The 13569-nt window shown below is 43.5% G+C and overlaps 3 non-coding genes across 3 annotated transcripts; 2 read left to right on the top strand and 1 right to left on the bottom strand.

Annotated features, from left to right (window-relative positions):
• Positions 1–2334: 2334 nt before the first annotated feature.
• Positions 2335–2406, top strand: trnap-cgg (transfer RNA proline (anticodon CGG)). The gene has a single exon. It is a non-coding gene; the product is annotated as a tRNA-Pro (tRNA).
• Positions 2407–10477: 8071 nt separating this feature from the next.
• On the top strand, positions 10478–10559 carry trnas-gcu (transfer RNA serine (anticodon GCU)). The gene has a single exon. It is a non-coding gene; the product is annotated as a tRNA-Ser (tRNA).
• A 1886-nt stretch (positions 10560–12445) lies between these two features.
• On the bottom strand, positions 12446–12517 carry trnap-agg (transfer RNA proline (anticodon AGG)). The gene has a single exon. It is a non-coding gene; the product is annotated as a tRNA-Pro (tRNA).
• Positions 12518–13569: the final 1052 nt, after the last annotated feature.

Below are 13569 nucleotides of genomic sequence, written 5' to 3'. Positions count from 1 at the left end.
ATTTGAGTTGTAAAATCATTGTTCTAAGTAGAAACTACTGAAAAATATGAGTCCACATAATTTATAGTGACATTTTTTATTATCTATAAGTGAAAATTATGAGTTGAAATAGTGTGGAGATCTTCATTAGTTTGACACATTAAAGTAAGTTCAATTACAGAAAAATACACCAAGTAAGTTGTTGTAACTCACAGCATCAAGTTTTAAAAATGAACAAATATTAGTTTACCAGAATGTTCAATTTACACTTTTGAGTTGAAACCAAGCTTATCTGAAAGTTGTATTTACTCACATTTTTAACTTTTGAACTTTCATGTCTAAGTTGAACAGACTTGAAATTTATTACAGTGAAGAGCTTCTGTTATTCACACATACACTCTGACTGTGCTTGTGTTGCAGCTACGAACTGAACATGGCAGAAGAAGCTCCAGCTCCAGCCGCCGCTCTGGCCGAAGCGCAGAAGAAGAAGGTCTCCAAGCCGAACAAGTCCGGCCCCAGCGTCAGCGAGCTCATCGTGAAAGCTGTGGCCGCTTCCAAGGAGCGGAGCGGCGTGTCTGCAGCCGCCCTCCAGAAGGCTCTGGCTGCCGGAGGATACGATGTGGAGGCCATCGAGAGCCTGGTGGCTAAAGGGACCCTGGTCCAGACCATGTTCACTGTTGTTGGCAGAAAAGTCAGATAGCAACAAACTGCTGTCTTACATTCATCCTTCAGCTCTGTGTTCTAAGAGTCTGAGAATATGTGATTTCCTTTATTTACAGTGGTGCATGTCATGTGACTTTACTTATGCAACATGTATGATAATGTTCTGTCTCCTCTCATTTCCAGACATGCAGCCAAAAACATGTGCAGTGATGATATGTGACGGTATCATCATGGTCTCAGAGAGAAGAGCTGAGTGTCTGTTCTGATCTGTGGATGCTTGCGTCTCTTCTCCCCTGTAGTTTCCTGCTTGTTGCTCCGTCACACGCCCTCTGCTGGTGAGCCGCGTCATTACACACAACCGCTCATGTAATGAGGTGAATTTATAACTTTTGACTTTATGTGGAGGAAGGATTGATTTTGGACTTAGGATGCTGCAACCTGCGATGGCACCACTAGATGTCAGTTTTATATGTGTTAACAGACCTATCTGACTTCTGTTAACATCACTGTGACATACACACAGAGGCACTACACTTCACAGACGAGCTTCAGTGGTACAGTGCACATCACATTTGAAACAAGAGCACTTACCACTTTCTTTCAGTTTTTGTCTGATGTCAACAGGCATAGTTGACAATAACATCCTCACCTACAGTGTAATACTCAGAGTTTTTCATGATATCATAACAGGACATAATACATCTCTGTACATTTCTCATCTGTATATCTGCATGTCTTATGGTTGCTCTGTACATAGTCTTTATTTCTACTTTATCGATTGTTATGCTGCTCAGGACCTTGTTTTCATGCTGCTGTAATGGAATGGAAGGAACGCTGACAACCAACATAGGTCATAGCAGCAGTCACCTGGTGCGGTCATGTATCAGCTGGGGTGTGACGCAGTGGCTCCGTCAGTAACTATGGGCAGTGTGTACGCACCCAGACACACATCATTGGAAACCAGCTTTAATGAGAGGTGAGGGTTGCAAAAGTCCGAACAAGAGCCTGTTGACAGAAATCAAAACTCTAAAGGAGAAGGTTGCCATGTTAGAAAAAGAACGAGACTTTCTGCAGAAAACCATGACCATGACATCCACTGGTAGGTGATCGGTTCTTTGAACTCAAACGTTTGAACTAGTGCCGTCACATGATTCAAATTTTAATCACATTAATCACTGCGTTGCTGTATATTTATTGTGATTAAATATCACTCATTTGTTTAACCTATACTCATTGGATGAACTCAATAAAATTGAGTTTTTCCATCCAATAAATGCAGCAGAAATAGAAACAGTAAGGTGCATAACATTCCTCCAGGACATAAACCTTTGCATTTCAATATACCAAATTAAGTTGGATGAAACCCCCACATCGCTGGGCTCCTGTCTTCAGAACGTGTAAGCTGCCCTCCTATAGGGTTGAAAAACACAAACACACAACACTCATGTTGATCCTGAGCATCACATAAACATGTGAATCTTTCATTAATATTGAAGTTCCTCCTTTGTTCTGGGAAACTTACAGAAGCTTCTTTGAGAAGTGGTTCAGCTGGGCCATGAACTTCAATGCAGCGGCTTTATATTCCTAACCAGAAATCTTTGTTCATAACTTTACCAATGTCAAACTAAGAAGAACATGTGCTTTGTGTTGTTCTTCCACTGACTGAAACATGAAAAAAGAGATGTCACACATGGCTCGTTGGTCTAGGGGTATGATTCTCGCTTCGGGTGCGAGAGGTCCCGGGTTCAAATCCCGAAAGAGCCCTCATCTTTGAACTTCAGTAGATAGGATGGCTGCTTCATGTTTACATTTACAGCACATAAGTTCCTTAGTCCCTGTAAACAGCTGTCTTCTCAAACTCTTAGAAGCAATCATTCTAGAACTGCACTGCACTGAGGACCAATGTTCAGGGAGAGCTGAGGAAGAAGTACAGGGGCTGTAAGGCAGGAGTGAAAGTAGAGGCTGCATGTAGACATTTTAAACCAGTGATCCCCTCGGCAATAATAAGGAATGTCAACTCAGCTGGGCCATGAACTTCAATGCAGCGGCTTTGTGGTGATCTGCAAGAAGTCATCATTCACCTTGAAAACAGTAGTAGTACAAAACAGTATTGTTAGTTGTAGTTACTCTCACACAGACTTGAATAGCTATAAAGAAATGTGAGTTTTCATTTTACATTAATTAATTACCAATTAATTAATTACTGTTGACAAGTAAAAATGTGATTTAGTCAGTGGCGTAGGAAGCATTAAAAATGTGGGGGGGGACACCTTCTGTGGGTGGGTGGTGAAAAAAAGTACATCAGTATATTATGAAATATAATAATATGAAGTAGTTGCGATTTCCTGTGGATTTTAACAGGTTGTTAAACTATTTTACCTACAGAAGTAAACACTTAATGACTATTTCAGAGACAGATTCAACAAAAACTGGGTGACAAAGAGAAACTACTTCCAAGTGAAACAGTTTTGTCAAACATACTGGTGCTACTACACTAACAGCCTCCATATCTGAGGCCTTCTCTCATTTACAGAGACAAAAAACTGGCAAATTCCATAGAAAAATGAACCAAACTGCTTAATGCAGATAATACTGAAACACTAAAAATACTAACTTACAAAAAGATGCATGTCTTTATTTTTATTTGCTTATAAAACTGCTCAATTCACAACAAACCTTGTGGATGCATTTATAATGATGCCCTGCCTCATCTGCTACATCAGTGTTTCCTGTTCATATAATGCCCCACTGTGTCCTGACGGTCCATCACATGTGTTTTATTCTTGCTGATAAGAATAGGAGCAGGTGGCTATGTGCACTGGCTCGGCGAGGCTGAAGCTAGCAGGCTAACAGGGGCTAACATGGCCTTATTACAATATGGGTTAATGCTGAAAACAACTCTAACTCTCTGTGTCTTTGTTGGGAATCTCCTCATGTTCATTGTGTGTGGGGAGGGAGCAGAAAAGGCAACAACATGTCATCAGACAAATAATACCGTCTACTGTAACTGAAAGTAAACAGCAGCTTCCTCCCAACTTTTCTAAGTTGATTTAACATCAACCTAACGTCACCTGGGGCCATGTGACAAAGCAGTAAGGCTTCAGCATGAGCTGGACTTTGTGGGATGACACTGACGTTACCTCCTCCAGCGTCGACCAGCACTGACGGTTCTCTTTACGGTGTTTTACGCTCGCTCGAAGAAAGCCACTGGCTTTGTTAGGTCCGTTACTATAGTAACGGTATTGCAGCGCTGTGGTAACCAGGAAAACATGGAGGATGGATTTCAGAGGTGAGGTTATTCTCTTACGAACTTAGTGGAACGGAGTTTTTCACGAGCAATCGAAACAGCGTTAGGTGGAGTTTCCTACTCACTAAATGTGGGGGGGGGGGGGGGGGGGGGGGGGGGGGGGGGGGGGTCCAAACGGGCCGTTTTAAAATGTGGGGGGGACACGTCCCCCTCTGATATAATGCGACGCCTATGGATTTAGTAGTAGCCTAATCCACGTATTAAAGTACATCTGCATGCAGGTGGTCCCCTTACAATAGAACACGTTTATACCTTTTCCTTTTACTAAACAAAGTCATTTCAGCACTTTTACAGGTCTCCCCTGCTGTCTGTCACGTACGGCGCAGTTCCAGCCCGATGCGCAGGGGAGCAGGCACCCACCAGCAGACAAAAAGTATATAAAAAATAAAATATATCGCGACAATATGCCGACTGCTTCACTTCAATAAATCACGACTGTATTGTTTCACATTAACTACACTTAAGCACTGGCTGTACCCCTGCATACAAGTGCTGCTTAGGCTAACACAGAGCGTTAGCTCTGGGCTAACGTTAGCCTGTCAGCTACACTACAAAAGTAAAGCCAAGCACTTTTGGATTGCTTTAGCTGGCGGCGAGCTGTGCTCTCAGTGTGTTAAGGATGAATTCAACGTGCCTGTGTAGAAAACTCCAAGTACTAACCGTGTTTACCACTTACCTCTGACAGCTATATGACGCGACCATAGACGTTAGCTATAACGAATGCTAACTAATCTTAGCTGCTTGTAGCCTGTCTACCCCAATGTGAACAATGACTGACATTTCTTCCTAAACTCAAGGTCCATTTATCTTAAGGCATGCGCATTGTTTCACATAAAGATAATAAACTTATTGAATAGAAGACAGAAAACTTACCAACGGTAGTTTCAAGCCGAGGCAGATGGCGGGTAGGACAGAGGCTGATCTCCTGCGCATGCTCTTGCTCTGCTAGTTGAACTCATTCGGTTTGAGAGGGCCACGGGAGTCAAAGCAAATATATATTTATGTTACATCTGCTAAACATATTTGGGTATTGTTGGAATTAATAACATTTTCATAAGACAAACAAAATAATAATGTTTCACCTCTAAGAGGGGCTTGAATCAGTTTTTTGAGTGCAGTGAGTCTGCTCCCCTATGTCCTCAACATGTGTTTTTAGCAGTACATCCCAGTCAGTGGTGTCAAAGCAGTCCCTCAGACCATCCTCTGCCTCAGCTGACCACTTCCTGATTGAACGTGTGGTTTTAGACATCCTTTTGACCAGGGGGGTGTACTGTGGCTGCAGGTGAACCAGAATCATAAACGGGGTGCTTTGTCTGCAGTCTTGCTGTTACTGTGTGTATCTTCTCACAGGCAGCTGATGCATCCGTGCTCGGTGGGGCGTAAACACAGAGCACGATCACATGATTTAGCTCCCTCGGCAAGTAATATGGCCGCAGGCTAACAGTTCCAAGTCCTGACAACACAGTACCTTTTTCACTGAGACATGTCCTGGGCGTTCATTCGCACCAACGTTCATTCACATATACGATGAGCCCCCCACCTCTGCTCTTCCCACAAGCGTTCGTGTCTCTGTCGGCTCTCACAGGCGTAAAGCCTGGTAGATCCACGTTAGCATCCGGTCTCATATCAGTGAGCCACGTCTCTGTGAAGATGTATAAGCTGCACTCACGGTAACTCTGTTGATTGTTCAGCGCAAACAGCTCATCCATCTTATTCAGTAGTGAGTTGACATTCCTTATTATTGCCGAGGGGATCATTGGCTTAAAATGTCTACGTGCAGCCTTTACTTCCGACGTTAGTCCTCAGTGCAAAGACTTCTTCTCTTGAAGAAACAATATCAGTTCTAGAATGATTGCTTCTAGGAGTTTGAGCAGACTGCTGTTTACAGGGTCTAAATTGGAATATGAACCTATTTGGGTTGAAGATTATTCCTGTAAATGTAAACATGAGACAGACATCCAATCTACTGAATTTCAAAGATAAGGTCGTCCGGGATTTGAACCCGGGACCTCTCGCACCCAAAGCGAGAATCATACCCCTAGACCAACGAGCCACATGTGACTTCTTGCTTTTCATGTTTCAGTTGGTGGAAGAACAACACAAAGCACATGTTTTTCTTAGTTTGCAATTGGTAAAGATATGTACAAAGATTTCTGGTTAGGAATATATAGTGTTGCTCCTGAACAGGGACTTGAATCCTGGGCCCTCAGATTAAAAGTCTGATTTCCTGCAAGATCCACCCACAGAGATCCTGAACACATAAAACTCAGATTCCCAACCAGAATAGTAGCAGAACTGAAGACACCACTTGGAGGAGTGTCTTCAAAAACCAATCCTTGAGTCCAGAACGCACGCTTCCATGACATCACAGGCCGTTGTTGGGTTAGGGGTTTAATCCCAGAATTTTGTCTACCATTCCAGAATCCTGCCTATCATTCTGGAGTGGGTGGATGGATGTCTATTCCAGGATGCTCTCATTCTAGATTTCTGCCTTTCATTTGGGAATGCTTTCTTCCATTCTGGGATGCTTTTCATTCCAGAATGATGTCTTGCTGACTTCTGTTCCACCATACAGAGTGTTATTCGGGAATTCTGCCTATCATTCTGGAATACTGATGTCTATTCTGGAATGCTGCCACTTATTCTGGATTACTGCCTTTCATTTCGGAAATTTGAATTTCATTCTGGAATGCTTTTCATTCCGAAATGCTGCCTTTCATTCTGCAAGTCTGCTTTTCGTCCAAGGCGCTGTGTTAAAGTTGCAGTCTCCACTGGAGGACAACCCTGAGACAGAAACTGGTACAGCCAAAGGATGAAACTCCCAGGGAGAAACACAGCAATATCATATATGCAGTTCAGTGCAGTGAGGAATGCTCTGATCTGTACATTGGAGAAACTAAACAACCACTCCACAGGAGAATGGCTCAGCACAGGAGAGCCACCTCCTCAGGACAAGACTCAGCTGTTCACCTCCACCTCAAAGACAAAGGACACTCCTTTGAGGACAACAATGTTCACATTTTAGACAGAGAGGAAGTCAAGGAAGCCATCTATCATAGTCGTTAGCCAGTCATTAGACACACCTGGCACAGGCAGCCAGATCATCACAGGTAATTATGGAAACATTTAGTGCTATTGTTTGTGAGTTTTATCCAGACCACCCACTGAGGTCTGCAACCACATATAAACCATGTTTCCCCACCAACAGATCAACAACTGATGAAGCTGCTTGGATGAGCAGCGAAACCTCTTCAGGAAAACTCTACAAGTCCAGACGCCTTGCTTCAATCTTCTCTACAAACATGCCAAAGCAAACAGTTTTTACCAACAATGTTACACACTGAGTTTTGAAGGTCTTAACCACTAGTCTTAAGTTGGAATGTTTACGACATGTGTGAAAAATTGTAATTCACGTGTGTTATTACCCATAGACTCCCATGTTAAAATGTCCAACTTCACAGCAGAAATGAACATGTTTACAGCCTGGTACAAAAAAACATTCTGGTCTCAAATGATAGGTTCTCTTCTAGTGTCAATTGTATGGGGGGTGAATTTTTTTTTACAACTCACTCGTTTTAATTCAAAGTCAGCTTTATTGTCAAATCTGCTATATGTGCTGGACATACAGAGAATCGAAATTGCGTTACTCTTCACTCCATATATAACATATAACTAAAAACTTGTGTAAGTGTAAAAAATGTACCTACAATGAGGCACACACAAAATACAAGGCACAAAAATGAAGGCACAATGCAGTAAGAGTGCAAAAGATGTATAGTGCAAGACAGTGCAGTTGGCATAATGTAAACAGTCCAGGAATGGTTTAAGTTATAGCAGCTTATATGAGACTGGATGACATGACTAGGGTGCAAGAGAATGCACAGGGTAAAGTGGCTGGTGCACAGAGTTCCTAACTTGGGGGGGTTCTTTTGTAGAGGGAAGGGGGAGAAAGTGGGGCACAGCAGGGAGAGAGTTCAGCTTCCTGACAGCCTGGTGGATGAAGCTGTCCCTCAGTCTGCTGGTCCTGGCCCGGAGGCTGCGCAGTCTCTTTCCTGATGGCAGCAGACTAAAGAAGCGGTGTGAAGGGTGGGTGGGGTCTCCTGTGATGCGGAGGGCCTTTCGGATGAGACGGCTGTCGTAGAGGTCTTGGAGGGAGGGGAGAGGGACGCTGATGATCCTCTCAGCTATGAGCAGCACTATGCGATGAAGCACCTTCCTGCAGGTGGCGGTGCAGGCTCCGTACCACACAGTGATGCAGCTGGACAGGATGCTCTCAACAGCCCCTCTGCAGAAGGTGCACAGGATGGAGGGAGGGGCTCTGGCTCTTTTGAGCTTGCGGAGGAAGTAGAGGCGCTGCTGTGCCTTCTTGGTCAGGGATGCAGTGTTGTTAGTCCAGGAGAGGTCCTCAGTGATGTGCACACCCAAGAACCCCGTCGATGGTCAGAGGGGTGTGCTGACTGTGTGCTCTCCTGTAGTCCACAACCATCTCCTTTGTCTTCTCCACATTCAGGGAGAGGTTGTGGTCTCTGCACCACTCGGCCAGAAGGTGCACCTCATTCCTGTAGACGCCTTGCTTCAATCTTCTCTACGTATGATGACCTGGATGACTGAGAATCTTCATCAACATCTTCCTGCAGTTTGTTTCATCTCCACCAGAGATGAGACCCACCACAGTTGTGTCGTCCACAAACTTCACAAAGATGTTGGAGTTGTGTATCTTTGAAGAAGAACTTGTTTCTGTCACAGCTTTTGCCTTAAACATAAGCATCTTGTTTGAAGACAAACTTTGACAAACATTGAAGGCCAGTTTTTGGAGTAGTTGTTTGGTTTCTCCATTGTACAGAACAGAGCATGCCGCACTGCACTGGACTGCATATATCCAGGGGTGGCAGTAAAAAGCAGCTTCCCTGGAAACTCAGTGATGCTGTAACCTCTGTTATGCTGACTTTTTTTTTAAAAATACTTTAATAATCCCAGAAGGGAAATTGCTTAAGGCTGCTGCCAAGCAGTGTCATACAATGACCAGCACTGGAGGCAATGTGGGTCAAGGACACACAACCCTGCTCTACCACTGAGCCACTGCTGATGTTGCCTTCCCTTCTGGACTGCTGACTTGCCAGAATACTGACTGTTACTCCTGAATTCTACGTATAATTCCGGAATTCTGTTGACCAATGCGCAATGGATAGCACATTGGACTTCTAGTTAAACACAGGAGAACTGATTCAAAGGTTGTGGGTTCGAGTCCCACCAGAGTCATAGTGCCTTTTAACTTCCTGTGGCGCCGTCCTTCAGGGTGGATACAGCTCCTGTCCTGAGAGCTAGAAAAAAAGGACTGCACTCAGACATCCCGGAAAACAGCGTCACTGCCCCTGGCTTTGTGACCGTACAGGTTGACAGAGATCTGACTGGTGTGAGCTTTTGCTTGGCACAGAGGCAGCTAATAAACTGAAAGTTGTACCTTTTTCAAATGACATGGTGAGGAGGAGAACAGAAGATCTCTCAGCTGACATTCAGGCACAGCTGCTGGATAGACTGTGATCATGTAAGAAATTTTCCTTTCAGTTGGATGAATCGACAGAGCAGAGCATCTCCAGTGCTGCTCAGTTGAGAGTTTTGGTGTGCTATCCCTGGAAAGGAGATATTTTGGAAGACTTTCTGTTCTGCAAGTTATTGTGCAGATAAAGTCTGTCAATCCAGAGATTAAAGCTGCTCACTGTATGCTGCTGAACATGAGGCACTGCTGGATCACTCTCTCTGGATCACTGTCGCAATGGCTGCAGCACAGAGCTCAATCAGAGGGAAAGAAGAAGGAGCAACATCACTGGAGAGCAGACTGGAGAAGAAGGCAGTGTGGTCAGAGCAGTCAGAAACAGGTGCTGCAGGGTTTCAGCCTTTCTCTGACACAACCTGATTCAGATCATGTGCTTCATCTGGTGCAGAATGATACAGCTGTAAATCCGAATGAACTCAAAATTCATTAGTAATCCTGTACTCCTGTTAACCTCTCATTGTGATCAACAATTACATAATGCAATTAGCAGAAAAAGTGTCAATATTATTACAAAGGGGCAGCTAATTATCTACAGGTTTAGATTTTGTTAGCCACAACACCCACTGTTTTAACAGAGACAAAATGGCTGACAGTAAGTAAATAGTAAAAGTACATTATTTTGTTACATTTGTACTTAAGTACAAGTAAAAGTACTGGCTTAAAAATAAAGTACAAGTACCCAGAAAAACTACTTAATTACAGTAACTTGAGTATTTGTAATCAGTTACTGCCACCCTTGGATATTTGCAGTCCACCCCTGGTCACATGCAGTCCACCCCTGGATATATGCAGTCCAGTGCAGTGAGGCATGCTCTGATCTGTACAATGGAGAAACCAAACAACTACTCCAAAAACTGGCCTTCAATGTTTGTCAAAGTTTGTCAAGATGCTTATGTTTAAGGCAAAAGCTGTGACCTCTTTCAAGTTTTGCAGCGTATTTTCACTCGAAGCCGTGAACACATGTTAATCAGACAGACGAGGTGGCCGAGTGGTTAAGGCGATGGACTGCTAATCCATTGTGCTCTGCACGCGTGGGTTCGAATCCCATCCTCGTCGTTTCATATTTTAAGGTCAACGTCCTGACACAGGATCATCACTTGATGGTGTCATAAATATTCCAACTTAAGACAGTAATACTGGTGTCCTATCTACACAGATCAGTCTATGGAGAAGTCCACAGTCTGTGCATTGGTCCAGCTGTAGTCATTAATGGAAAACCCACATTCAGAAGGTCAGGAAATGAGAATATGTGAAAAGGTTCAATATTGAAGACACCTGGAGCCACTCTAACCAGATAATGAACTCAAAACACCTGCAAAGGCCTTTAAATGGTCTCAGTCTAGTTCTGTAGGCTGCACAACCACAGGAAGACTGCTGACTTGACAGTTGCCCAAAAGACGTCCATTGACACCTTGCACAAGGAGGGCAAGACACAAAGAGGCTGGCTGTTCACAGAGCTCTGTCCAAGCACATTAACAGAGAGGGAAGGGGTGTACAAGCAAGAGGTAGTGCAAAGTGTTCTGCCCAAACAGGGACTTGAACCCTGGACCCTCAGATTAAAAGTCTGATGCTTCCAATACTTCACTAGTACACTTCATGTAGTGCAGTGAGTCCTGATTGACTTGCGATTGACCCTTTATACAAGGGGGATTAGCTCAAATGGTAGAGCGCTGCAGCCTGCATTTTAGGAGGGAGGGTGTAGCTGGTTTACAGAGAGAAGCAAGAAAACAACAGTCAGCATCATCGTCCATAAAAACACATGACAATAACATGTGAGACAGAGAGTTTATGATCAGTGCTCCCCCTGCTGGTTAGGACATATGATGACATTTTAAATGTACCAGTCAAAAGTCACTCAGTGGTTTGTCTTTGTTTTTATGACTTTCTACATTGTAGGTTCATCCTGAAGACATCAGAGCTATGAAGGAACACATGTGGAATGATGTAGTGAACACAAAGTGTTAAACCAAGCAGAATATGTTTGATGTTTGACATTCTTCCAAGCAGCCAGCTTTTGCTTTGATGACAGCTTTGCACACTCTTTGCATTCTCTCAATCTGAACTGAACCACCAATGCTGGGCAATGCTGACATCTAGTGGTGGAATCGCAGGCTGCAGCCTCCTCATTCCAAAATCAATCCCTCCTCCACATAAAGTCAAAAGTTCTAAATGTGAGTCATTAAATGAGAGGTTCCAGCAGAAACGTCCAAACATCTGAAGAGAAGCTGAGAAGCCTGAGATACAGGGGCTGCAAGCTGTGCTTCAACTGTTCCTGTTTAGACAATAAGAACAGATCATCACTGTCTTTTAAAATGTTCTGATCAAATCACATTAGTTTGTATATTTATATTACACACAGAGCTGTTGTTTCAGTCACATTCATTTGTTATGTGTACAGTGGGTGCAGGAAGTATTCAGACCCCCTTAAATGTTTCACTTTGTTATATTGCAGCCATTTGCTAAAATCATTGAAGTTCATTTTTCCTCATTAATGTCCACACAGCTCCCCATACTGACAGAAACACACAGAGTTGTTGACATGTTTGCAGATGTATTAAAAAGACAAAGTGAAATATGACATGGTCCTAAGTATCAGAGCCTTTGCTGTGACTCTCATATAATGAACTCAGGTGCGTCCATTTCTTCTGATCATCCTTCAGATGGTTCTACACCTTCATCTGAGTCCAGCTGTCTTTGATGATACTGATTGGACTTGATGAGGACAGACACAACCTGTCTGTATAAGACCTTACAGCTCACAGTGCAGGTCACATACTGGGTGATGACGTCCTCCTGCAGGTGTTACTGTGGAACAACTGCTCTGGATTGGGATGAGTCTGAACAGAACTTTGTTAGCTTTGTAAAGCTGTGTGGTAGTTAGAGAGGAACTGAAAAGAGTCAACAACAAGGAGTTGTCTCCAGAGAAATAAAGTTACACATCAGGGCTCGTCCGGGATTTGAACCCGGGACCTCTCGCACCCTAAGCGAGAATCATACCTCTAGACCAACGAGCCATGTGTGCCCTCTGATCTTCATGTGTCAGCAGCTGAAACTGAAATGTAAATGAATAAAAGACTACTGTGCACTATAGCTGTCTGGAATTAGCGACCTATCTACAACGCGTGTCACATGTGCTCGGAAAGCTCGGAAAGTGTGGACAAGCTGGAGGTAGAAGAGAACCGTCAGGAGAGGGATGAACAGCTGCCATGATATTTGTAATGGGACGTCAGGACTTTGTTTTGGTTTTCTTTCCAGAACAATAAAGGATCTGAAATGAAATGTGTGAAATGTTAGTTCCACCATTTTGAAGACTTAGATTAAATTACGCATTCTGGGAAATTTTTTTACATTTTTTTTTTATTTTAGGTACTTTAGTAATCCCAGAGGGAAATTGTTTAAGGCCCCTAAACAAAAGACAGGTCCTTTGGCCAGTAGGTGGCGCAGTGTCTGTAGCATTTCAGCATATCAATCTGTGCAGAGTCAAATGTTCAGCATGACTGTAAGGTTTCATCCACATAGGATGAAGAATGAGGGAGATACAGCCACAGAAACCCTGTGGGGGTCTCAGCAGGGGTTAATTGTCTAGTTGTTGAATCTAGAATCTAGAATCTTCTAATACGTCAGACAAAAAGACATTTCCTGGGACACATCAGCTGAGTGTGTGTTTGTGCTTTTGTCCGACTTCACAGCAGGAATGAACATGTTTACAGCCTGGTACAAAAAAACATTCTGGTCTCAATTGTATGGGGGTGATTTTTTTTATATAACTTACTCGTTTTAATTATATTCGGACTTAAAATTATGCATAATTAAAGGCGTTGCCACTTGAGCAGCAGAAGGCTGACGTATAACAGCGTGAGTTTCCTGCTTTCACGATCGCCCGCCCCCAAAACTCCACTCGTGCTCCCCCTCTTTATACATATTTGGAGTTTTTGGCGGACGTGATGCTTCCAACGTGGCGCTCCCACGAGCCTCAGAACGGCTCTTCAGAAACAAATGGGTGACATCACGGAAGCTCTGTCTATAGTTTTTACTGTCAATGGGTGTTGGGTTTTGTCTTTCTTTA

This window comes from Parambassis ranga, unplaced genomic scaffold (assembly GCF_900634625.1).
Source record: "Parambassis ranga unplaced genomic scaffold, fParRan2.1 scaffold_22_arrow_ctg1, whole genome shotgun sequence".
NCBI classification, from domain to species: Eukaryota; Metazoa; Chordata; class Actinopteri; family Ambassidae; genus Parambassis; species Parambassis ranga.
This window is presented reverse-complemented; position numbering and strand designations above follow the sequence as displayed.